The following is a 27544-nucleotide window of genomic DNA, read 5'->3' as shown; positions in this document are numbered from 1 at the left end:
CACCAGCCTTTGCCTACCTTTCCTGGTTGGTTGCATTGTACAAAATTAGCTCTCAGCTCATGGCGTGGTCTACCTCTGACAGTCTAGAAACCACCAATCAAATGATCACACTGCCCCAGTTCTGTCACCGTGATTTAATTTTCCATGGGATGCTGGTCCCTTCATGATAACTGCATTGCTTGTTCATGTATTTGTGTATCAGCTTCTTGTTGTCATTGGAGCCAAAGGTTCTGTCTTGTTCATTGCTCTCTGATTCCCAAGCCTACCTACATCTGTGCGTGGTGCACAACAGGCATGTGTGTGTGTGTGTGAGTGTGAGTGTGTGATTCCCAAGTCTACCTAAATCTGTGTGTGGTGCACAACAGGCATCTGTGTGTGTGTGTGTGTGTGTTTGGAATGACGTGGCGTGACCATGCGTCTCCATGTGGTGTAGAAGCCAGGGGACAACCTCAGGCGCCATCCATCTTCTCAGTGCCCTGGTTTGCTGATGTGGCTAGGCTGACTGGACAATGAGCCCAAGAGACCCATGTGTTTTTACCTCCCCAGCTCTGAGATTACACACTCGTGCCATACCTGAAGTTTTTTTTTTACATTAGCTCTAGGGATCTAAGTGTGTTGTAGAACACCGTCCTCTGAACACAGCATCCACCATCTTCAGAACAGCTGCAACTACTTAACACCCCCGAGCCTGGCCTGTTGACTGTTGGCCTTCCCTCATAGAAGTAAGGGGTGGGGAGAGTCATTCCCTTAACCCTGCATCTCCTGGCCGTTAGTATGTGATTATGTCCTAATTTCATGTGACTCTGGAGATGTTAGAATTTGTCGCCTGTGGAAGATTGATTGAAGTGAGGGGACCCCATCTATGTAAACTCTGATTAAGTCATCGTCCATGCTGGGGCCAACCTTTTGGTGGTATTGCTGCTTTTGGAGGGTCATCTATGTTTCTGTGAGTCATCCCTCCAATATGCTCTGTAAGTAAGCAATAAACTCGTTCCCTGAAGTGCGATTTGCTAGACACTACTTTGGTGGAAAAGGGTCTATGTCAGGTTGGAGTTTCTAGGGAAACGCTGTGTGTGTGTATGTGTAGGCCAGAGGTGGACATCAACCATTGTCCCTAATCACTCTCCACCTTATAGATTGAGGCCAGGTCTCTCCCTTGAATCTAGAGTGTACAAAATGGCCTTGTCTAGCTTGCCAATTTGCTCTAGGGATCCCATCTCTGCCTGCCGTGTGTTAGGATTACAGGTGGCTGCTACACCTGCCTGGATTTTCTGTAGGCTCTGGAATCTGAACTCTGGTCCTCATGCCTGTGGACAAATGCTTTACTTGCTGAGCCCTGTCCCACCCCCCAATTATTGGTATTTAATACACCAGCTGAGCCTTAAAAACCCTGAGTGCGGCTGGCTTGCTTCCTCCTTTTCCTTAGTATCTCATGGCTTGATGAGATGGAAAGTGTGTATAATTTGCAAGTATGTGTGGACCCTGGGACTAGCTTCAATAGACCCCAACTCCACCTAGATATAGCCCTAGCCAGAAGCCAAAAATAGACTAAAGTCTCAGGAATCTGCTCAGAACCTCCTGAGCTCAAGGAAGACCAGCCTGGGGTCTGTTTGCTTTGTTTTATCTGACAGGCAGGCATGCTTCTGGTGTCTGTGTTGAGGTAGACCAGGAGGGAATGCAGTGTGGGGCAAGGACATTTGTGGTTGGTGACTTCAGCAGTGAGGACGCAGATTGGGAAGAGGGGAGTGGGGTGTGAGCAGATACCGGCAGGAGGAGTCACACTAATTAGTAGGGGCTTCAGAATGATTGAAAGATTGCTTAATGCACTGGAAGGTATCTTGTCTGCTGAGAGGCACCCTCTGCTCAATATATCCTAACAAAAGACAGCAGCCTGTCTGTGCAGGCGATGGAGGAGGTGCCCAAATTAAAAGGAAGCGTGGCCTTTGTAGATCACCCTGTTCATTTCTTCTCTAACTTCGATCCTCCGACTGGCTTGCACTCATCAGGAGCTTTGTAGACTGTATACTTTAGCCTAAAAATTCCACTCTGGGTTGACTGAGGGGCTGGGTAGGGCACCTCAGTTACATTTAGAGCCAGGCAGAAGGACCACTTTCTGAGGTGTCAGGGACAACCCTTAAAAATGTTGCAAACAGCATTCATGACTACTGTTTATAGGCCAGGATTTCATGAACATTTTTTTCCTAAAAGATTTTTTTTTTTTTGGTCCCTACCAACAAGTTCATTTCTTCTTAAACCTCATGTGTAGGTCTCTTTCAGTAGCATGACTTTTAAACAAATACACATTGCATGACTTGCATAGGCATGTTGCCATTTACTTATTATAAAGCAACCCATTGAATTTCAAAACAGAGGTTGTAGGGGCTTGAAAGGATGGCCCAGTGCTTAAGAGCACTCTTGCTACTCCTTCAGAGGACCAGAGTTGAGTGCCCAGTGTCTACATTGAGCAGCTCACAACTCCAGCTCCAAGGGGTCTGATGCCCTCTTCTGGCCTCTGAAGGCATCCACATGCATGTGTGTACAAAAAGGCACAATGCATACACATCAAAAAGAAAAAAAAAACTTAAAAGGTCTTAATGCATTCTTTCATTTTGAATTGTCAAGTGAATTTAATTTGGGTGTATTAACTTATAGGAAAAAATTCCTAGAAAGGAAAGCTTATGAAGAATTAGTTTTAAATTTTAATTTTTGTCATATAATACTTGTTTGTTCTTAGAAAAGTAACTAGTTGTTAAATTAATGAGGTTTGGGCCAGTGAGATGGCTCAGTGGGTAAGGGTGCCTGTCACCAAGTCTGAATACCTGAGTTCAATCCCCAGGACTCCCGCTGTGGAAGAAACCAGCTTCCACGAGTTGTCCTCTGACCTCCACGTGGGTGCTGAGATTTGTGAACGCACATACAAGTGCACACATGCATGCACACATAGACACAGACATTTTTTAAAAAATTACTGAGGCTTACTTGTTATATGATGCAAGATAATACCTGAACCTTTTGAATATTCATGATACAAACCTGATTTCCATAATGATTAACGTTTAACTCCTTTAGGCATTTATGCACATCTGATATCTTTTAAACACTCAGAAAAAGGTTCTGTTTTGTAATTTAGATTTACACTGGCTTTAGAGTGACAGATTCAATTTTGAATTTTCTTTGAATTAGAGATTTGACGTCATTTCTAGTTTGCTTTAAAAGTTAAAAATTGTATATCTCCCTCGATATGCAGCAGCAACTTTTGGGACTTATGCAGTAGTCCCTGTCATCACAGAGTCCTGCGAGCAAGAAGCTAGTCTGTGGTCAGCCAGCAGTGTGGCTCTTCATTGCAACGTGGTCCTGATGCTGAAGTTGCAGCTAGAGGCTTGCTTGGGCATCCATTTGAGTCGGAAGCAGCTCGGAAGGATGGCCGAGGGACTTCAGGGAGAATCTCCGGACAGTTTTGTTTGATCAGCAGGGGTCAGAAGTAGGGTGGTTTTATTTACTTATTTGCATATGTTCACCGTACAAAATAATGAATTTCTTGATGATATTTTCATGTTTATATTTGATCTTTTTGATCATTTTTAACTCTCTATTGCCCTCTTTTACCTCTTCCCCTCTTAGCAAACCCTTTTCTCTTCAGAGATAACAAATAGCCTCTTTTCTATTTTCATGCCTTTTTTTGTGTGTCTAGATAGCTCATACAAGAAAGCATATGATGTTCTGTTGTTTGAATTCTGGCTTATTACATTTGATATGGTGATCATTAGTTCTGCCCACATTCCTACAAATGACATAATTTCATTTTTTTTTTTCCCTTTTGAGACATGGTTTTTCTGTGTAACTTTGGTGCCTGTCCCTGGAATTCATTCTGCAAACCAGGCTGGCCTCGAACTCACAGAGATCCTCCTGCCTCTGCTTCCTGAGTGCTGGGATTTAAGGTGTGCACCACCACCGCCTGGCTACAATTTCACTCTTAAAGCTGAATAAAACTCCATTGCACGTATGTGCCATACTTTATCCTTTCATCTGTTGGTGGGCTCCTAACTGCTCCTAAGCTGCTTTTATAATTTGCCTGTGGGACGAGTGAGTGCTTCGGTAAACATGGATGCTTAGGTATATCCCTCAAGTGCGTCTGAGGTCCTTTGGGTATGTCCCTTTTGAGTGGTGCAGCTAGATCATAGGACAGCCCTGTGTTTAGTTTCCCGAGGTTGCCTTTTTCTTAATGAAGGTGCCTTAGTTAGGGTTTCTATTGCCGGAGTTACAGACTGCTGTGAACCACCATGCAGGTGGGGATTCAAATGTAGGTCCTCTGGAAGAGCAACCAGTGCTCTTAGCCACTGGACCATCTCTCCAGCTTCCAATTTACATTCTCAGGCAGACTTTGTGTTAAATGACTCATGTTAGTGTTTTACTTCAGCCTTATAATAACCCCAGCAGGCAAGCGGTGTTATCCCTGTTTTACAGATTGGGAATCAGGCTTAGAGGAATTAAGTCATTTGTATAAAGCCACACAGTAGTGTTGGAAGACAGGCTGGAGAGACTGCACTGTTTTGATTCCAGGGGGACCAGGTAGCTTCCTGGGTCCACAACTGAGTGGCAAGCAAACTGTATATGTCTATTTTGTATTTGTGTGGGGTTTCAGCATCTTCCTTGGAAGGCGAATCTTTGGACATGAAGGCCACTCTACCTACCTCCACTCTAGCCTTTGGTGCGGATTTGAAGCCTTTGGGTTTGGTACAGCCTGGCTAGATTTGGAATTCTTGGTCAGCTGAGGAGAAAAGTCAGCAGCTCAGGTAATATTTCTGAAAATATTCTTGGTGCAATGTTTCTGTAGTTTTCTGTTGCTTCAGCCTATGTGACCTGAAGGATTGCTCTTCCTCAGAAATAGCATAGGAGATGCCCATCTCCGCCGGAGGTATCCAGGACATTTGTCTTTTTAGTGTGACTGTATCAAAGAGATGATGCCCATGTTTGTGCAGGGTTAGTATTCTGGAATCTTTTTTGGATAAAGGCAGTGTGTGTGTGTGTGTGTGTGTGTGTGTGTATGTGTACAGTTTTTTTGAGATGAGGTTTCTCTGTAGCTTTGGAACCTGTCGGAACTCGCTCTGTAGACCAGGCTGGCTTGAACTCACAGAAATCTGTCTGCCTCTGCCTCCCGATTGCTGGGATTAAAGGCATGCACCACCATCAAGAGGCAGTTTATAATTTTAATCCTTGTTTATTATTGTTACGTTTTCCTTTATTTAACCCTACACTGATCAGTCAGCAGCAAGGAATACTTCTGCTGAGTTGCTTCTCAGTATTTACCTGAGTGACCTTCCAAGTGTGGTCAGCATAGAATTGAGTTTCTCAGACTCAGAGCAGAGGGAGTATTGATATCTCCTCATGTTACATTTAAAATTACCTTTGATATTGGAGGGTGAAGTTTAAGTGGTTGAACACTTAGCATGTGTGAGGCTATGACTTTCGTCATCAATATTGTAAAAAAATTAATTTTAGATTTTCTTGGCCCTTTTTAAACTTCTGCTTTTATGATTTTTTTTTCCATTTTATGATGAGGCAAATAGATTTCAGATAGCATTGGCACTACTAAAGTGAATTGCTGACCTGGGTTTTGAGATCTTTCCATTATATTTACCATAATTTTATTTTTATTATTTGTGAAAGTAGGGTACATGTGTTTGCATAAATTATTTTGATTTTTGTGTGTGACTATCAAATACAGGGCCTTGTGCATGCAGACACTAATCACCAAGTCCTCAAAATTTTTTTAAAAAATGATTATTTGAAGATTTCACCCGTGTGTGATCTGTTCTGGTGACACCTGTCACTGACCCTCTGCCAGGCTCCTCATCCTCACGCATACCCCTCTTCCTACCTCGTCTGGGTTCAACTTTCATGTCTGTTTATATTTTGCTCTGTGACCCACTGAGTTGAATCAGGGGCCGCCTCTACAGACATGGGCGTGGAGCTGTCCATGAGAGCATGGGGATCACAGGGACTTCTTCCCCACCCCCCAGAAGCCCTCCATTGTCAATAGCTCCCCTGCACAGGCTGTTTCCCATCAGCCTCTCTCTTATTCATGACTGAACGTTGGGCCCAGCCTTGTATAGATCCGGTGCTGGCACCCGCAGCTTCTGCAAGTTCACGAGTGCTATGACCTCATTTCATGGCTGTCCTCTCCATCACCTGGATTTTTATTCTTTCTACCCTCTCTCCCATGACCAGACTTTATTCTATTCTAGAGGAATTTCTACACCATATTTTATCATTTTCTCCCTTCCATCTCTTCTCCAATCGAGGCAGAAACTCTCATGAGCATGCCTTTGTGAACATGTGTGCTCCCACAGTGTAGAATATTCATATTCTTGATTACAATCAGGACGACAAGTTTCATTTAGTCTCGAGTGGGCATTTAAGCGAAACAGTGTTTTTCATGGACTGATGATGGAGGAAGGTCATTGGTTAAAAAATAAAGAAACTGCTTGGCCCTCATAGGTTAGAACATAGGTGGGTGGAGTAAACAGAACAGAATGCTGGGAGGAAGAGGAAGTGAGCTCAGACTCAATAGCTCTCCTCTCTGGGGCAGATGCGATGGAGCTCCGATCCAGGATGGATGTAGGCTAGAATCTTCCCAGTAAGCGCACCTTGGGGTGCTACACAGATTATTAGAAATGGGCTAGTCCAGGTGCGAGAGTTAGCCGAGAAGAGGCTAGATATAATGGGCCAAGCAGTGTTTAAAAGAATACAGTTTGTGTGTTGTTATTTTGGAGCATAAGCTAGCCAGGCGACCAGGAGCTGGGGCGGCAGGAATGCAGCCCGCAGCTCCCACTACAGACTGACATGTGTGAACACATATGCAGTTCACTCCCACCTTTTATTAAGAAAATTCGCAAAATTTTTCTGAATACAAAAAGATCAAAAGAGAACCACATAGTGAGAACCATCAACTCGCCATTTAAAGTCTGTAATCATTAGCATTTCTAGGATATTTGCTTTTAGCTATACTTTTGCATTATGTGCTTCTGAAGTAAAAACTTCCCGAGTAGCAATTTACATTCTTCTTGGGGATCTTTGCCAAGGAGTTTAATTTTAGATGCTTGTTAACACAAAAGCCCTGTTACACCATCTTGAAATGGAGCAGAAAAAAGATGAAGCCTGGCTTTCTGATTTGAAAATATGCTGGGTTTTGGAATTCAGGGATGGAGACCTAAATCGAGAGTATTTTATCGAAGCTTCCATGTCTAAGGAACTTGAAGGTCTGTCTTACATCATTTGAGACCCTGGTGACTTTGTACACACTCAGAGCTAAAGTTAGTGGGGTGAATTCAACAATAAAATGCAACCAGACATTGCAAGCTCACTTGAAGTGTCTGGTCATAGTTGGCAGTGACTCGTCACCATGGCTCCTTCTGACAAAGGGATCTACTTACAACATGTCCCACAAGATCAGAATCACCTTCCAATCTAGACGCAGGAGTAATACATAGATGCCCATGTGATTCCAGACAGGTGACTGTACTGACAGAGCGTCCACCCTTAGACACTGCTGTGTCTCCGCCTTCCTTCTGGTAGAATGTTTCCGTTTGTTATACCTAGGAATCTTCTCCTTGTCAGGGTTACGTGGAAGACTTTTTATTCCCCTACTCCAGATTATTTGTTTATGTGTATGTGTTATTTATTTTGTCTTTTGTTTTTTTTTGTGTGTGAGAGGTGTGCACATGGTGAGCGGAAGCATTGCATGTATCTGTGTGTCCCTGTCTGGAAGGCAGACATTGACTGAGACAGGGAAACTGAGCCTGGAGTTTATCATTTTGACTAGACTGGCTAGCCACTGGACTCTCAGACTCACCTGTCTCCTCCATCTCCCCCCCCCCATGTAGGCACTGGGTTCCAGGCATACTCTTTTATGTGGGCACTGGGGATCAGGTTCTCCTGCTATGCACACCCTTTGCCATCTCCCAGCCCTGCTCATTTTTTTTTTTAAAGTGACAGCCATGATGTTGCTAGATTTAGAGAACCAGCGGTCAGTGACTGTAGTAGTACTATTAGTCCTTCAGTATTTATCTAGGGCCTTTCAAAAACACATATTTGGGGAATTCTCAAGTTTTCTGTTCTGTGACTGGGCTGCTATGGCAACCTTCTTAGTCAGTCAGAGGCTGTGGTTACTTGGGTGTGTATCTTTGCTCCAGTGCTTGGTGCTGACCAGCTCTGTCACCTTATGCCTTCATTATGGCCTCTGTTACCTACCTAATATTTATATTTAAGAGAGTCTGTGACCCAGCCTAACTTTCAGCTCCTGACCGCTTTCCACCTCAGTCTCCGCCTCCCAGATGCTGGGCTGTGGGCATGAATTACCACAGTGGGCTAAGGCATCAGTTTAAAATACGGAATGGAAGGAGGCTGAATTGGGTGATTTTGTTTTGTTTTTAAACCCACTCTACCAGTATTAAAAGTTTTTGGCTCTGTGTTAGTTTAAAATTTTGGGGGGCAATTGTATTTGCTTTATAAATATTACACTGGTGACTTTATTCAATGTTTTTTATTTGCCAATTGAGGTTAGAAAGCATCCCCTCAAGTATGTGTTAAGCTATGTAAAATATTATTTTCAGTGTGGCTTTTTTACGTGTCGATGCATACATGTCAATATGGTATGTTTTAAAATCCAAGTAAGGAATTAAAAGTCTGTCTGGCTACAGTCAAATCTGATCCTTAATAACTCATCTATTGCATATTTAGCTCCACTCCCTTATTGAAAAGTACCTGGATGTGCACACATGCCACAGTGCATGTGTGGTCAGGGGATGATGGATGGGTGTCAGTTCCCACCTCCCACCATGCTGAGGTCAGTGCTGTGCACTGCAGTCTAGCTGGCCTGCGAGCTTTCTGGAGATTTTCCCCCCACATCTCACTGTAGCAGTGCTGGGGTTACAGATGTACCCCACTGTGTCTGCTTGTTTTACATGGGTTCTAGGGTTTTCTATGTGCCAGCAAACTTAAGTCACTGAGCCTTCTCAACACAGCCCTACTACTTTTTGTTTGTTTGAGACAGGGTTTCACTGTTTAGCTTGGGGTATCCTAGAACTTGCTTTCTAGACTGGGCTGTCCTCGAACACACAGAGATCCTCCTGCCTCTGACTCCTGAGTGCTGGGATTAAAGGCATGCACCACCACTCGGCTCCTAGTCACATTTTAAAAATGAGAATGTTCAGGATGGGTTGTATGTCTGTATACTTAGAATGTATGGACCCTAAAAATGTAGGATTTTTGTTCCTTCTGTGGACTATAGCCCCAGAAACTTAAATACTACCACAGAAGTGTAATTCTGTTCTGTTCAGCACCTAGCCAACAACAACAAAAGTCTAATATAAGGATGACCTGAAAGCATTGTATATTTTTAGGTTTGGCATCTCTCATCAAAGATTATAGTGAGGCTTAAAAACTCTACCTCTGCTGTGTAACTTTCATTTACAGTAATTTAACACATGTTCTTGATAAAATAGCTCCACATTTAGGTTATAAGGACTTTGAGTGTAAAACGCTGTTGCCGAGCTAACTTGAAAACAAACAAACAAACAAACAAAACAAAAGCACGATTCCAACAAGGCACACAGAATGAGGGTCTGTCTGATATTTTGCTAATCACAGCAACGTCTTTAGGGCTGCTCTTGAGGTCCCGTTTGACGACCATAGCATTCCATCTGTGGTTTTGACCACTTTCCCAAACACAAAGATGGTGGGTGTGTATTGTCAGTGCTCCAGGACTTTTAAAACGAGCGTAGAGTGGCTCTGGAGTGAGTAGGGCTTTATTCTGCATGCCTCGCAGCCGGGCTCCTATGGAACTCCGGTGGTCATGGTGGATTGCTGGCCCAACAAGAGCCTAGTCATGGGCAGCCCGGTGTCTCCAAAGCGTGGTGGCAGGCCATCCTGGGTATTCACTCCAGGCAGCGCATGGAAAAACCACTTTCTGGTTAAGTCTGCCTCATACTGTTCCATCAATGGAAAAAATTGAACATGATGAGGGTGTGTAGCAAGCGAGCAGACAGAAATACATCCAGCATTGCACACGATCCGTTTTTAGCTCCTAACGGCTGAGCAGTTGAAGTGTTAGACACCGTTTCCTGGCTCAGCAGGGTGGAGGAAGACAGACCATGGCTCCTAGCTGGGAGAAGGCTCCTGTGAACAACTGGCCACAGCCACCGTTCTGACCAAGGTAGGGTCCTAATGATGTTTATTTCTGTCCTTCTGAGTTGAGCCAGTTCACCTGGGAGGTGAGTTTTTCTGGAAACTTTCCTTGGTAGCACACCCTCGAGTGCCGTCTTTGTCTCCCTTTAGTTTATCCTCAGACAGCACACGTTACTGAACAGAAAGGAATTATTATCCGAAGGGGCAGTGCACACATGCTCCCGGACGGCTCTGGGTGACGTGCAGCAGCTGCTGTAGAATGTTTCATGAACTGAAAATTCTCCAAGTCGATTTGTACGGGCTGGTTTTCCCCATGATGTCTGAAGAAAGTGCCCATTTCTTAGTTTGATTGTGTTAAAACTATTATGTGACTGTTACGTATCTTTCCCAGTTGGTGGGGGCGGGTAGTGGGAAGCTGAAGTGTGCCTCCAATTATAGTTTGACCATTTCCCATTTTTGTGTCAAATGCAGCTTTTAGCCGGGTAACGGTTTATTTTCTAACTTGTAGTTTGCTGTTCGCTGCTCAGTATTGTTTGCCCTTAGACTTGTCCTGAACTTTTGGGGAAAACAGAATCCATTGTAGTCTGGGTGGGAAGCCCTCAGTGTAAGCAGAGTGAGGGATTCAAGTGGTGGCATTCATTAAGGCTTGAACTCTGAGCAGACGCTGTCCCAGCCGAGGGCGTGTGCTGACAGCGGGGACAGAGAAACCCTAGCTCGGGTCCCTCTCGCTTGGCTTACCATTCATTTGGCCCAGCATGTAATTCTCAGAAAATTGGTGGGTGGAGAGACAAAAATAGGAAGATCTTTTGAAGTCATAACTTGGAAGTATATTTATAGGAGATCTGGGGAGTCCGGGTTCATCTATATGGCTGCCGGAGTGTTTCTTAGGATGCTTTAGCCTTTTTCCGTGGCCTTAAGTCAGGGTTAGGGATTTCAACAGTCTTTTGCCTTTCTGTATGAATATGCTATGTGTGAGTGGGGTCGTTCAGTGAGAGTTCCTTTTTAGCTGTAGGAAGGCTGTCTTCCCGTGGGTGTGGTGGGCACCCCCAGTCCATCCTGTCCTTTATAGACATGTCTTTGGGAGGGTAGAGACATGGGGGTGACGTTCAGGTCAGTTACTACCCACAGGATAATTAGTCTCATTGTTGATGCCTCTTAATGTCAGAAATGTTGCTCAGACAGAGAAGGGGGAGCAATGCAGAGTGGGGATTCTTGGTCCCTTTTTCTGCTGAGTTGGACACTTGGCACTGGCTTAGGTTTTCATAGGCTCACAGGCAGATGCCAAAGCTGCAGAGCCCAGTGACTCAGGTCCACAGCTCCAGCCTAGCAAGTGCTGTGAATACATTCAGATAAAACCATCAGCGATGGTTACAAGTCTTCTCAGGCCATGCTTAAGGGGAAAAGGCAACGGAGGCTCAGGGTCCTTGGGAAGAGATTGCCCTCCCAACATGGCCCTGCTTACATTCGATCAGTAGAACAGACGATTCTATCTCCATGGACTAAGTTTGTGTTGAGTAGAGCCCCCGCTTATTAGACAGTTGGTATGGATCTCCACAACCCCTTTGAGACGTAACTACAGAATGAATGAATGAATGAGTGAATCCAGAATTCCTCTTTAAGTACCCGAGGTACTTCCGCAAACTTGTGCAGGCCTTCCAGGATTCCCTGCTCTGTGGAGTTCACCTACGTGGCGATAATAAATTTAGTGTGATTCTGTACCTCAATTGCTAGATTTCTTAGAAAATTATTTCCTTTTCATAGAACATTCTGAGAGCAGAGGTCATTTTGCACCTATTTTTACTTTTTAAAGAAATAGCATTTTCTTTTTGGAAGTTGGATGTGTCTTAGAGACAGGTTGCTTTGTGAGAGCCAGAAAAGGTAAGTATTTCTGAGAGGAAGGACTTATGGAATTGATAGGATCAAAGGAAGCCATTGACATGGAAGAAAATAAAAGTGATGATGCAAAATACAGGGGGCCAATAATTGGATTTTAATAGCAGTGGTTGGGTATTTTTTTTATTACTCAGTTTTGCTTAGCGACCTATAGGAATAGATGCCCGATAGTTATGTCTGGGTATAATTTTATTTTCTGTGGTTCTGGGGTTAGAATCCAGGGTCTCTTGCATACCAGGCAAGTGCTCTGCTATTGAGCTATCTCCCCAGTTCCCCAGTGTTACTTAAAACAGGCTAACAAGTGTTGGGAAGACTTCACCGTGTCCCAAGGATCTATTTTACATTCTTCTTCCATGCCCCCCCCCCCATTTTCTCTCTATAGTCTTTCCAAGTCTTTTTGTTGTTGTTGTTTTGTTTATTGACACATAGTTTCTCTGTGTAGCCCCTGGCTATCCTAGAACTTAGTATGTAGACCAGGCTGGCTCCAAACTCAGCCTCTGCCTTCAGGGGCTGGGATTAAGTTGTGGCCGCAGTGTTGAGTGGAGCCTGGCTTTCCCCGTCCTTTGTAGTCCACAGTTACAGAGACACAGAGCTGAAAATGAATCTTAGATAGTTTTATAAACTGGAAAACAACTGAACTGGAAGATCCAAATGGCAGAGGAAAGGAGTTAGGGGGTCAGGATATCTTCTTCATTCTATCCTCACACCATTTTAAAACTGGGGACTCTCTGGTGTGTCCGTGTCCATGTCTCTGTATCTATAGTAAGTTAATAATGACCCACAGGTACACACATGTGTTTGTACAGGTACACATTTCGCACGCACACATGCACCTCTGTTTCCTTACTCCTCTCCTCCTCCTGCTCTTTCTCCCTCTTTTCCATCTCTTCACAAATCCCTCCAGTTTAGCCAGACTTACACATCTATGCAGAGGAAGGATTTCTGCCTTTTCAATTTTCACACAGGTCACAACTCTGCTTTGAACCATGGCCTTCATCTTTGTACTGTTGCTGCGGAGAGCTTCTGCCTCACACAATCACCCTAACCTGTTTGACAAGGTAGTGGTGGCAGACATTCTTGTACCAGTCCAGTGACATTTCAATCTTTGATTAGAAGGTGGCATTTCTCTTTCTTTGAGTTGTGGTGGCTGTTTGCCCTTGTTCTATGAAGACAACAGATATCAGAGAAGTGGGAGGCAGAGGCAGGCCGATCTCTGAGTTTGAGGACAATCAGGGCTACACAGAGATATCCTGTCTTGAAAAGCCAACAACAACAACAACACACACATACATACACAAGAAAAAAAAGATTCATTTTTGCTCATGGTTTTTAAATCTGAGAAATCCAGGAGCATGATACAAAGAAACAAATAGCAGGCAGATTTGTTTCATAGCAAGATTTTTGTTTTATTTTTTTTAAATATTTTTTTATTATGGATAGTGTTCTGCCTGCATGTATGCCTGAGGGTCAGAAGAGGGCACCAGATCTCATTACAGATGGTTGTGAGCCACCATGTGGTTGCTGGGAATTGAACTCAGTGCTCTTAACCACTGAGCCATCTCTCCAGCCCTCACAGCAAGATTTTCTCACCGTAACAAATTCCCTTTTGCTGTAGTGAGACACCCTTCATACCTGAAAGAATTAGAACAATCTGGGGAGAAGTGCCTGGGACTGAATGATGGACATAATTTCTAGGTCCCACTTTCCCAAATACCGGATATTGACAAATGAAATTTCAACATGAATTTTGGAGGGGACAAACCACAACAGGCAGGAATGTTCCTCGTCATGTTTTAGTTGGAAGACATCCCCTGCTTTCTGGGTCAACATTAGAATATCAGTCGGGTTTCTCCCGTATGAATTTAAGGCTTCAGACCTTCTGAGCACTCACAGACTCGGGAGGTTGGAAGGCTGAAATCCTACTACAGCAAGGCCGTACTCCTTCTGAGACCCAGGGAAGAGCCCTCCTTTGGTTACCTCAGCTTCTGGTGGGGGCCAGTGCCTCCTGGTATCCTTGGTTTGAAGCTCCATGACTCCAACATCTGCCTCTGCTCCTTGGGCTCATTCTGATCATCTATTTGGGCTGTGCCAGTTCTTCCCCTGGCAGTTGGCACTACAGCAGGGACAAAACAGAGTCATGGGCTGGGGTGTCGCAAGGCAAGGCACTTGGAGAAAAACAGTTTACGTATAAAGTGGTGGACCAAGTTATCACCTACCACTCTATCAAACGGCTATGGATAAAGTTGATGTCAGGAATCCTCTGCAGTCACTTTCCTGTCTTGTTCACCAAGAGAAGGTCTCTCAGTCAAACCCAGAGCTCACCAATGTGGCTAGTCTTTCCAATTGCTTTGCTCTGGAGATCCTGCCTGTATTTCCGAGACTGGAATTACAGGCAGGTCACCACTCCCACCTGATGTTTACGTAAACTCTTGGCCCTCTTGTTAGTACGGTGAGTGCTCTAACCACTGGGCAATCTCCCTGGTTTTTATTTACTTAAGTTTTCTAATTCCTTTAGTTAGCATGCAAATTAAAGAGTTTCATTGTAGCATCCATACATTTAACATTTAACATTGTATTTGGTTCGCCACCCTGTGCCCTCTTCTGTGTGCCCCTACACTTGCTGGTCTCATTTTTGCCCCTGTTGAGTCCTCCCTCTTTCAGGTCATGGAATATTTTTCTTCATTTCCCCCCCAGTTCAGCTCTCTCCTCTATTACCTTTATGGGCTATTCCTTGTCTCTTTGACCCCTTAGTGTTGGAGTACCTTGGCTTCTCCTTGCTGCATGAGACAGAGCTCATCCACCTTCCCACCTTCCCTTGCCTGACTACGGCCTTACGTATCCAGCTACCCCACTCAACATGGCCATGTTCCTGTCTAGTGGCCACACTCAAGCCCAGCATGTCCAGCATCAAATCCCTAATCTTTCATGTTAGCCAGCTTTCCTCTACTGTGACAAGAAGGGACAGGTGTTTTGAGGGCTCATGACAGCAGCAGCTTCAGTTTGGGGTTGACTGATGGTTGTTTTGGGACCTGTGATGAGGCAATATATCATGGTAGATAGCATGATGGTGTGGTGTGGCCCACCTTGTGGCAACAGGGAGGAAGAGAGAAAGCAAGATCTCAGTGTCCTGGTAGCTCCTTTAAAGGCATCCGTCCCACTAAGGCCATATCTTTTAACAGTTTATCTCCTTCCGGATGTGCCACGGGCTGGCAACTAAGGCTTTAGTCTATGGGCCTTTAGGGGATTAATTTTCACAGTGTTTCACTCTGTATTGCAGGCTGACCTTTAGTTCTTGATTCTCCTGCCTCAGCCTCACCAGTTCCCGGATTACAGGCGTGTGCCACCATACTCAACCCTGTGTGAATATTTGAGATCAAAACTGTAACACATTTCCCTAGTCTGCTCTATTCTGCCTGCCCTTTCCCTGTGTGACCTAGACTAGTCTTGGGGCTGTCCTAGCATCTCTTTTGGGTACGTCTCTCCACCTTGGGTCCTGCCTTCTCTCACTGTATCTAATGTCTGTCCACTTCTCAGCCCCACTCAGCTGCATCCTGATCTTTCTCACCTGTAGTGAGGAGCTGCAGGCTGTGTTCCTGCCGCCCCAGCTCCTGGTCGCCTGGCTAGCTTATGCCCCAAAATAACAACACACAAACTGTATTCTTTTAAACACTGCTTGGCCCATTAGCTCTAGCCCTTACTGGCTAATTCTCATATCCCGATCAACCCATCTCTAATAATCTGTGTAGCACCAGTCTTACCAGGAAAGATTCAGCATGTCTGACCTGGCGGCTTGCTTCATGGTGTCTGCCCTGGAGAGCAGAAGCATGGCGTCTGCTCCAGAGAGCAGAGCTGTCGAGTCTGAGCTCACTTCCTCTTCCTCCCAGCATTCTGTTCTGTTTAATCCACCCACCTATGTTTTATCCTATGAGGACCAAGCAGTTTCTTTATTACTTAACCAATGAAATCAACAGATTGATATTTGACACTCCCACATCACTCACCTGATTCCTGACCCTGGCTTACTGTGTCTGTCTGCCTCTGCTTGCCTTGGCAGTCCAGGTGCCTGTAAGCACCCATGAAGAGCCCTCTCTGCCATCTGATTGTAGTTCAGTGTCAATGTGAATAATCCCAGGGATTTGGATGCCTCTCCCAGCTGCACTCTCGGCTTCTCAGGCCTCATTGCTCACTCTGTGCTGCTGCTCTTCGCTCTCTTTGCTCCTCTGCTTTAGACCCATTTGCTGTACACACTCCGTCTGTACACACTCTCTTTGTCAGCTGGGATGTTCCATCCTCCCTTCCTCCTCGTCTCTGTCAGCTGGGATGCTCCGTCCTCCCTTCCTCCTCGTCTCTGTCAGCTGGGATCCTCCGTCCTCCCTTCCTCCTCCTCTCTTTCCCTCAGCTGGGATGCTCTGTCCTCCCTTCCTCCTTGTCCCTGGGCACCTTTGGTTTCACCATCATTGTCCTGAGGTTTGCTACTGTTTCCAATCTGAAAGGGAAACCTGGGAGTTAAACCTGCTTTTTAAGAAGATGGAGTAATACCAGGAGCATTTTTAATTACTTCGATGCGGTGCCATGTTTAATGACTTGAATCATTGCTGTGACATAATACCGGATAAAAGCAACTTAAGAGAGAAAGGTTTTTGGGCTCACAGTTCCTGATGTGGTCCATCGCAGTAGGGACGGCAAGGCAGTGAGAGTGTGAGGCGGCTGGTCACTGGCGTTGCAGCCAGGAGGCCAAGAGTGATGAATTCCAGTGCTCAGCTCTCCTCCTTTGTATTCAGGTCATAGGTCCCACCATGTCTCCACCCGCAGTGAACATGGGTCCTCCCACCCTATTCACCTAATCTAGACAACCCCTCACAGGCACGCCCAGAGGCTGGTCTTCTAGGTGATTCTAGAGCCTAACAATTTGGCAGTTAGTATTAAAAATGATGTGAAAGATCCTGGTTTAGGTTGGAGAGATGGCTCAGAGGTTAAGAAGACCGGCTGCTCTTCCAGAGGTCCTGAGTTCAATTCCCAGCAACCACATGGTGGCTCACAGCCATCTGTAATGGGGTCTGGTGCCCTCTTCTGGCCTGCAGGCGTACATGCAGACACAACACTATACATAATAAATAAATATTAAAACAAAAGATACTGGCTTGATTCCTACTTTTTTCCCCCTTAGTGATCTTGAACAAACCATTTAACCCCTGGAGACTTAAATTCCTTTTTCTATAAAGCAAGGGCAGTTGCGTGAGTTAATAGTGAGGGTCTTATTTCCCATGAACCTTTGACACCAAGCAGCATCTGCAACATGCTAAATTCTTCCCACTCCCCCATATATCCATAGACATTGAGTTTCAAAACATTTCAATTCCTGTGCAATTTTAACAAATCAAAGTTAAATACTTTTTTTTTTTTTGTACTTTCTTGAGTCAAATCCTCAAGAATTCCAGGCCACCCTTGGATTTGCTAACAAGCTGAGGGTGACCTTGAACTCTTGACCTTCCTACTTTTGCCTCCCAAGTCTTCGCAATTACAGATGAGTGTTACCATGTCTAGCTAAACCAGCAACCCTAAACTGGACTTACTAGTCCTGTCTGTTCGCCCCCCCTGAAGTTTGAATAAATTGTTGGGTAAACTCTTAGCAGATTTGTGTGTAATCACAGGCATTGAGAGAAGTTGCCGTGAAGTTTTTTGGGGAGTTCGATCCAGTTAGCTAATGACTAAATGACTTTTGGGGTGACTTGCCATGGTTTTCTCTGGCTACATGGATCGAGCTCCCACGACAATGCCTTATTTTTTCTAAGGGTAACTTAGACAGTAGCCTTCAGATAGAAACCTAGTAAAAGTGAGCCCTGACGTGGGCCCCACCTCCAGTTAAAGTAGAATGGTCACACATTTACAAGGGTACGGGACACACCTATTTACATGAAGGGGAAAATGTGTGGTTTGCGCCCGTTCATTTTTCAGGTTTGAATGGAACATTGTATAATGAAGAATGATTTTTGCCAAAAATAACTTGGTAGAATCACTGGAGCGTATTTTGGTTGTAAAATGTGACTGAAGCTCAGGGGTTCCATGTCTGCTTTCAATTTCCTGAGGCACGTGTCTTATTCGTGGGTCTCTGCAGCCAGAAACAAGGAAGCCAATGGTTGCAACCCCATAGTCCAAGTCCCCACGCTGCCTGTATTGTGGGGTGAAGCCTGGGTGCTGCTTGCAGGAACCAAGCTTGCTTTTGTAGAACGACTCAAGCAGAGTTAACAAAGACGATATTTAAAAGTCAGGCTGACAGTTTTGACTGTGGAGGTCATAAGTTACAGAGGAGAGCCCATGAAACCCATGTTAACTTTTCAGAATATTTGGTTGTGGCTCCTGCCGCTGAACAGCACAAGGTCTTGGGGGACTGGAATGTAGGGGAGAATTTGGATGGTACTGATGGAGACCTGGGAGGAAGGGTAAGGTAGGATGAACATTAATATATTAAAAGCAAACAAATGCCAGGGGGTGGGCTGCTGGCAGAGCGCTTGCCTTACAAGCCTGACGACCTGCACTCAATCCCAGGACTCAACCTTCAACCAAAATATCAATAACAAAAGCTTTAAAAAAAACAAACAATAACAGTGTGGTATGTGTGGGTAATCTCAGTGCTGGAGAGGTAGAGACTCTCTGGGACTCCCTGGCCACTCAGCCTGGCCTGCTCTGCTAGTTCCAGGCCAGTGAAAGAGAAACTCTGTCTCAATGAGAATACAAGGTGGATGCTGTCTGAGGTACAGCAATTTGGGGTCCTTTGGTCTCTGGATCCAAATAAGACATATGCATGCTCACCCACATGCACTTATACACAAGCAAAAAGAAATAAAGACATACACACACACACACACACACACACACAGACGCCACTGCTGCCGCTGCTACCACCACCACCACCACCACCAAAACACAACACTTGAGAGTGCCTGGCTGGAAAACACTGTGATAATTCTTAAAGGAAGATGTTTTCTCCTTATCAGGGCTATTTCATTTGATTCTATGATTTTGCCTGAAAGGATTTTTTTGTTGTTTAATCTCTGAACTGTTTTCAGTTCCTGTGATGGTTCAGCTGTAGCCAGCCACTCGATTTAGTTGGCATTCCGCAAACATACCAGCAATATTTGTGGGATGCGGTCTGCGCACTGCTGGAGTTGTGTGTTCTCTATTGCTGCTCCGTGTGGCTCATGCCTGTAATCTACCTCCCATCCCACACAGGCTGACAATCGCTCTGAAAAAGGGATTCCATTGCACTCCGTTGGCTTTCCTTGAAGCACTTTGCAGGAATCCTGGAAAGTCTCCAAGCCATTCCTCCCCACTTGCTGAGTGGAGCAATTTATGTCCTTCCCCAAGAACACATCTTTTCCTGTCAGTGACACCCTGGAGAGGTGCCCTGCGTGTCCCTTCAGGTGTATCTGGGCTTGGAGTGGTGGACACTTGCCTGCCAAAGCTCCCCCAACTGCCTCTTTCTCTTTGCTTCCTCCCCATTGCTGTCTCCTTCCTACTCTGTCATTGACACACAGGGACCCTCAGTTTTCCGTTCCGCCTTCCTTTCTCCCCTTCCTTTATCTGAGGGGTCCCACTCAGCCTCTGAGCTGCAGTTAACCTCCTTACCAGGCCTTCCCTGACTCTTAAGAATTTGCATATCCATTTGCAGTTTCTCTGAAGTTAGAACTCAAAGGAATGAGGACCACAGACTTGCCCTAACTTAATTTAAAAGGGATTGCCCCTTTCTTGTCTGGCTCCTACTTGCAGCCCAGGTGTTTGTCTTGGGTGATTTACTTTCTGAGTTTTTGGAGACTGTTTGCTCTGGTTTGTCAGAGTAAGTCTTCTTAATAGGACCATGTGGTAGTTAATCTGGACTGTCGATTTGATTAAGGATCAGTTGGGAATTTAGTAGCACACACCTGTGGGATTCCATCTGAGGGTTTTTCAGGGACAGATCATGGGGATACTGGCCCAAGTTGAAGAGATTACTGGGAGATTATAGGATCCCCTCTCTGCCTGGCCACTTGGTGTGCATTCTTGTGTGGCTAATGTCTGTCCACGGCCTCTTCCTGCCAATGGTCTACTTCCTGCCTACCATACAGTGAAGAGCCTCTGTTCATACCACCGTGCTATGCTCCCGTGCTACAGGCCTAGACACAGGTATCCAAGTGACACAGACCCTTTGAAATCATGAGTAAGATAATTGACACATAGGGACGGTCACCTTTCCACCTTGTCCTGAACAAGCTGGAATCCTTTCTCTTACTCTATTAATGCTTCAGTCATGTGTGGATTTGGCAAACCACAGGATACCTGAGACTTTGGATTTGCTATTTTCCATTACCCTGCCTTCCTCCTCTCCTCCTCTTGATAATTATTCAGATACTTTATTACAATAAATATATATACCATGAGGAGAAAATACTCTTTAAGGTTTTATGACATAGCTTTCCCCCCTTTCCTTTCTCTCTTCCTCTTCCTTCTCCCCTCCCCCCATTTGAGACAGGGTTTCTCTGTGTAGTCCTGGAACTCACTATGTAGGCTAGGCTCTCTGTGAACTCACAGAGATCCTTCTGCCTTTGCCTCATAAGTACAGGGACTAAAGGTGTGGTTATGATGCTATGACATTTGTTGTTGGTGGTGGTGGTGGGTTTTTTGTTGTTTGTTTGTTTTTCAAAACAAAATTTCTCTTAGCTTTGGAGCCTGTCCTGGAACTAGCTCTTGTAGACCAGACTGGCCTTGAACTCAGAGATTCTCCTTCCTGTGCCTCCTGAGTGCTGGGATTAAAGGCATGCACCACTACTACCCAGGGTTTTTTGGAATACTAGTCAAACAGATTTATCTATGCATCTTACCTATGTTTCACAACCCAGTATATGAACAAGTATCCAGACACATTATATCAGAACCCAGTATATAAACAAGTATCCAGACACATTGTATCAGAACCCAGTATATGAACAAGTATCCAGACACATTATATCAGAACCCAGTATATGAACAAGTATCCAGACACATTGTATCAGAACCCAGTATATGAACAAGTATCCAGACACATTGTATCAGAACCCAGTATATGAACAAGTATCCAGACACATTGTATCAGAACCCAGTATATGAACAAGTACCCAGACACATACTGCATACTGCAGTTTTATCTTTACTGGGCACAATCTGCCATTATTTTTTCAATCTTCTGTTCTCTCTACTTTTTGCTGGGACTGATTCATTATGGGAACTTCATGACCCACCAATGGACTGAGATCCTAGTTTGAACATCAATTCTGTGTGGATGCTGCAGATGTTAAGGTTTCTTACAGAGCAGGTGTGAGTTCTGTGACCACCCCCATATGATGAATAGGCTTAACTAAGGTGATGAACTGTGCCCCAGAGCTGGGTCATTGACCCTGTGGAATTTATGACTTTCCCCCTGTGGGATGTCAGCCATGCTTGTCCACTGAGCTCAGGCTCCTGGGGCATTCAGTGCTGCCCAGGGGCTGACCCTTTCATCTGTTCAGGGCCCCCACCCACTGCCCTGAAAGGGAATTGGTGGGATTCAACTGTGCTGCTCAACTGAGAGGCCTTTAGCGCAGCTTGTTTCCTGCCCACTCTGTTGGGAAAGATTACAAATTCCTGCAGAGACCAGATGTTCTTTTGCCTGCCTGTTTACCTGAATGAGTTCAAGTAGTCTTAGATTTAGAAACCCATCCCTCAAGTCCAGGTACGCGATTCCTGCCTTTTGTGGTTCATTGACAAAAGATGACAGAAAGGGGTTTGGGCAATATTGGCTGAGTTTACATTTGGATCCTTTATAGACCTGAATGCTACTGACGTGTGTGTGTGTGTGTGTGTGTGTGTGTGTGTCTGTCTGTCTGTCCCTTTCATGGAGATTTGTAGTCACACGTGGAATAGTAAAACATTAAGAATAGTCTTCTCAGCCTCAGCACTAGGAGCACACTGGACTAGACACAGTGTGGAGCTGGTGTGCTGTCTGATGTTGACATCTGGCCTTGCTGCTACATGCCACCAGCATGACCTCATTCCCTTATGGCTGTGTCCTTGGAGGCCATAGCCTCCAACAGTATTTTGATCATGCTAAATGCTGTGTAGAGAGCAAGCTCCCTGGCTTGCAATAACTGCTTTAAGGCATTAAGAGTTACTCAGTGAGTAATTGGGATTATTGGCTCACCTTTCAATCACAAGGATCTAATTTTTCAAGTTTTCAAGTGTGTGACTTGGGCCATTGTTTTGGGCATTTGATACTGCTTGTAAATTGCATTGTTTTATATACTATGATTATTTGGGGGGAATTGACCAAAATCACACATACTACTAGTACAACTTAGGCAATTATAAATTTGGTTTTTGGAGGTTTATTTTTTTTTCTTTTCTTTTCTTTTTTTTTTTTAACAAAAGGAGGGGATTCAAGGCAGTGTTTCTTTGTGTAACAGCCCTAGCTGTCCTGGAACTGGCTCTGTAGATCAGGCTGGCCTCAAACTCAGAGAGATCTGCCTGCCTCTGCCTCCTGAGTGCTGAGATTAAAGGTGTGTGCCACCACCGCCCCGGTTTACAATTATAAATTTGTACATAAATATAGACAAGGTTTAATGACTGATGATCAGTTACAGATCTGAAATGGCGGATGATGAAAGGTTTGCTATCATATTTCACAAGCCAGTTTACAGCAGAGGGAAATCATATTTTTTTAAGGTGGTTTCACATAAATTTCCCCACCTGACTCAATCTACACGGTGGGCATAGATATTTTTTATATTTAGTTTGAAAATGGAAAAATGAAATCCAGAAAGGACGAGTACTTCTCCCAACATCTTAGACGCCATACCAGACCTAAGTCAGCCTTCCCCCAACTTTGATGATACAAACCAGACCAAATTCTGAGCCTTGTCTCCTGCATGGCTGAAACCTCTCTGCCTGACCCAAATAAAAAGATGTCATCAGACCTCATGGTGGGTAGTGACAATGAGTCCCTATCTTATCTGACTCTTGCTCTGGCTAAGGGATTTGCCATTGGGCTGTGAGGAGCCTCTAAGTCCAGCCTTCTAATCTCTCAGAAACTGTGGAGCCTGCCTGTGTCTGCTTGTGGTAGAACTCAGGATTTACTGTCTTGCTCAGCCCCCCAGCTCTGATCACCCTGTCATTTGGACCCAGCCCTTCTTATGGTCCCTCTGACTCCCGGTCCCTCAGCACACTACCTACCCGCTGGCTTCTTTTGCTTCTCCATCTGGGCTCAGCTCAGCCCGAAGATGCTGAGTCCTGGTTTGTTTTGGTTATCTTCTCTCCTGCTGTAAGCCCTGCACTCCTCTGAGAACAGAGGCGTTGGCCATCAGGGTATCTCACTCTGAAGGCAAATGACAATGAGGTAAGTCTTGAACTTCCTCACAGAAGATGTTTCTCTCTGGTAGCTCACCGTGATTGTTGTAATTTTGACTGCCTGTTTGTAAAGTTGTGTACATTTGCTGACATTTTCTTATCACCATTTAAAAACCAGAGAGCCCCCTTCTATTCCGGTTTGTGTTGAGCTTAAGAGGCCTCCTGACAGTCATATGAATAGGGGCTGGGGAAATGAAGGATTTCTTTTTAAGGCTCTTGGGATTGTGACTAACTTGAGCAATCTGAGTCTAACTATTATATAATAAATGAAGGTAATTATGTGACCCTTTGTACATGGCCTCCAAACTTTGCTCTGTGCACTGCTCAATGCCCTGTGCATCCCACAGGACCTTTGTTCGCATTCTATTCTAATGAACTTAGGCCTCACTGTGTGTGTCTGAGATGCCTACTGTGTATTATTGTAGCTTATAACACCTTCAGGTGTCCTGTTGCAAGTTGGTATATTCTAACATATATTTTTGCTACTTTCAAGTGCCAAGCCTCATAACTACATCTTTTTTTTTTTAAGTTTACAGGAGATTTTTTTTGGTTATTGTTTTATTATTTTGGTTTCAGTCTCTTTACTATCAAAACGAGTTTTTAAAAACCCAAATACTATAAATTTACCTTTGTAAAGGAGTTGAGGGGCAGAGGTCGCTGAAACTTTGACTTACTTATTTTCAAAAACCATAGCTAAAGCCTGGAGGGTAAATACCTTTGTCAAAGTCACCAGGGACAATAGTTACATAGCGTCTCGCTGGGATACCCTGCCTGTCAGTGAATGTCGCTGATGTTGGATGTACTCTTGTTGGTGCCATTTGTAAGGCTGCTCCTGTCTCCAGTGGGGGGAGCTGACCAGGTGTGGTGAACATCTGGTCAGCATTTGCCTCTGTTAGTGTGCCTACTGCTGTTGGCTTCCCTCAAACCCCCCCCCCCCCCCCCCGGGGCTCTTTCCTGTCTTAGTGAAGGAAACTTAGCCTCATGGTCTGTGAGTCTGCGGGTCTGCCATTCAAGCACAGTCAATGGAGAGAGACCTTGCTTTTGGTCTGTGTCCAAATCAGTCCTCTAAGCTAGGAGTTGCCTTCATTGATCCCACAGGTGTTCCCAGAGGGCTTCCTGTGAGCCTATGGTTCAGGCATCTCTAGTCAGACAGGGTTGTAGTGAAGGATAGGGTCTCTGGTGCATTTCCGAAATTATCACAAGCATAAAGTAGTTAAGGGCCTGGGCATGCACTAAGTTGGGAGAGTGCTTGCCTGCCTAGCTTGCACAGAGCCCCGGGTTTGATCTCAGCACTGCATAAGCTGGTCCTGGTGGTACATGCCTGTAATTTCAGCCTTTGGGAGGTGGAGGCAGAACCAGGGGTTTAAGGTCAGGCTGAGATACATGAGGCCTCATACCACTGAAATTAAAAGCTCCTCTCCTCTCCTCTCCTCTCCTCTCCTCTCCTCTCCTCTCCTCTCCTCTCCTCTCCTCCCTTCCTTCCCCCCCTCCCTGTTTCCCCTAATGCCTTGGGTAGCAGGAGAGGCAGTAGGAGACACAGCCTGTTAGCACAGAGGCTTCTACTCAAGTATAGGCGGGATTCTTGTCTGTGCAGTGGGAAAGTATTTCAGGATGGATTGGTATGAAGTAAAGTTTAAGGAAGAACCTGGTGAGATGGCTTAGTGTAGATAAAGGCACTTGCTGAGCAGGCCTGTCCACGCAAGGTTGATCCCTGGAATCCTTGTGAAGATGGACAGAGAACAGACTTTGTTCTCTGATTGGCACATGTGTACCATGGCACGCATACCCCCTCCCCATATGCACACAATAATAAAAAATATTTTTTAAAAAGAAAAATTTTTAATATAGATTTTAAGTATTTGTGTTAAGGCACATTTGAGAGCTCTTTTGGGGAAAATACACTTAGTTGTGGATATATGTGGATTTCTCAAGAGAATATAATTCAAAGGGATCTTAAGTAATCCTTTTAAGAATTTATTTTTATTATTTTTAATTATGCATATGTGTGCATGTCAATATATGCATGTAAGTATAGGTGCCTGCAGAAGCCAGAGGTATTGGAGCCCCTGGAGCTGGAGTTACAGGTAGTTGTGAGCTGTCTAATAGGGTGCTGGGAACAAAACTCCAGGCCCCTGGAAAGGCAGTACCTACCCTTAGCCACTGAGTCATCTTTCCAGCCTAATAGACATTATTTAATAATGATCTCTAAGGTGCTTTGGGCAGGATTACAAGCTTGTAAGACAAAGAATGTTGCTCAAAAAAAATTCTTACTGACCATAGTACACAAGAAAGTTAGGGCTTGTGTGTTAGTTGTAATCTATGGTCTTACCCCAAGAGATTTCCATGCAGTCACAGTGCTACCAATAAAAGCTTCAAATTCAAAGTTTAAACTTTGTTGTTTCCCTCCGTTCATTGTTAACATTCTTATCTGAAATCTCTCAATTGATATCTCTGGAGATGATGTCATGGTAAATTTTGTTGTATTGAAATTCTTGACCCTTTTTAGGCAGGGTCTCCGGGAGTCTAGGCTGGCCTCAAGCTTGCCTATCTGCAGGTGGGAGGGGCCTTGGACTTGTGACGCTTCTTCCTCCTCCTGACACTGGGGTTACACTTGTGTGCCATCACAGCTGGCTTATGGGGTTCTAGGGTAGTGAACCCAGAGCCCTGTGCATATTAGATAAACAGCAGCTGAACTACATCACCCTGTCCTTCTGACCTCTGGGTGAGGTGCCTTCCAGTCTCAGCTGGCTGCAGGGCACATTCTTCTGCAGCTCTGAGCACTGACCTCTGCCATCCAGGAGTATCTGACAGTTGGCCTTACACTGGCAGATTTGCGTGGCTCTGGCGAACCCTGTGGGGTGCTGCTGGATCAGAAGGGCCATTGGGAGAGGCCCAGGAGCCTTTCTCTTTCATGTTGCCACTAGTGACAAAAGTATTAAATTCAACTCAGAGGCTCACTCCCTTCGTTGACACTGAAGGTCCAAGAAGCCATAGCTGGGAACATCTGTGGCCATTTTTACCTCCCTAAGTTTAAACACACACTGTGCTGCGGAGGATAGACTAACAGCTCAGGGTGTGTACTTCACGGAGATGGAACTCCGTGCTTGTGCTCCTGTGTCAGACTGGGCCTGCCTTCCCATTACTGTCCCTTCTTTGGTGTATATAGGGGAATGGCACACTGTAAGGCAGGGGGCAATCACATAGCAGGCTGTATTTTATTCTCATTAATTAGGTGAGTTTTAATTAGTTCAAATGAGCCATTACACTTCCTGCTTGCACCCTTGACTCCCGCCCCCCCCCCCCGTGTAAAACATGTTTGTGAGGATAGAACCAATCAGGGGACGTGTGGCTTTGGTTTTATTGAGAGGAACCTGGGTCAGGTGCCACTGGCTTCTCCTCTCTTCGACTTTGTAAGTCATGATGGAGCCATCCTGAGGGGATGTACAAGAGCCAATCAGCAGGCGAAGAGAGGCTCAGCCTCAGGATTCCTCAGGGAGACATGAATGGAAACCCCAGTGAGGAGCCTCTCCCCACAGGGTTGGCAGTGTCAGAGCGGTGGGATACAGAGTTGGTGGGGGTGGGAAATGATGCAGCTGTTGTGAAAACAGCTGGGTCCTTAGAGGACGAGGACCACTTCATCTAGCGGGTCCACTTCCGGTCCCTACCGAGGAGGGCTGGAAAGCAGTATTTGTTCACCCATGTTGATAGCATCATTATCCATGTTAGCCAAGTGGTGGGAGCAACTCAGACGTCTACCATAATCAGGGAATAGATGAGAAGAGTGTATATGACCACGCTCCACGCACATGGGGGATGTCATTAAACCCTAACAAGGAAGGGGGTTCTGATGGGCACTCTCATGTGTGAACTTCAAAGACGTCATTCTTTGTAGAATAAGCAAACAGCAGGTTGATTAATATTTTGTGATCCTCTTTTATGGTGTACGTTGTGGAGTCAGAAGGTAGAGCGGTGATAGCCAGTGGCCTGGGGTGTGAAGACCAGTGCATCACTGCTCAGTGGGTTACGGAGTTTCAGTCCTGCAGGGAGAAAAGGACTGTAGCGATGGATGGTGATG

The 27544-nt window shown here is 45.1% G+C and overlaps 1 protein-coding gene across 4 annotated transcripts in view; it reads left to right on the top strand.

Annotated features, from left to right (window-relative positions):
• Positions 1–27544, top strand: part of Tiam2 (TIAM Rac1 associated GEF 2) — a 237636-nt gene that overhangs the window by 96925 nt on the left and 113167 nt on the right. The window lies entirely within an intron of this gene.

The sequence above is a fragment of the Chionomys nivalis genome, chromosome 2 (assembly GCF_950005125.1).
Source record: "Chionomys nivalis chromosome 2, mChiNiv1.1, whole genome shotgun sequence".
NCBI classification, from domain to species: Eukaryota; Metazoa; Chordata; class Mammalia; order Rodentia; family Cricetidae; genus Chionomys; species Chionomys nivalis.
This window is presented reverse-complemented; position numbering and strand designations above follow the sequence as displayed.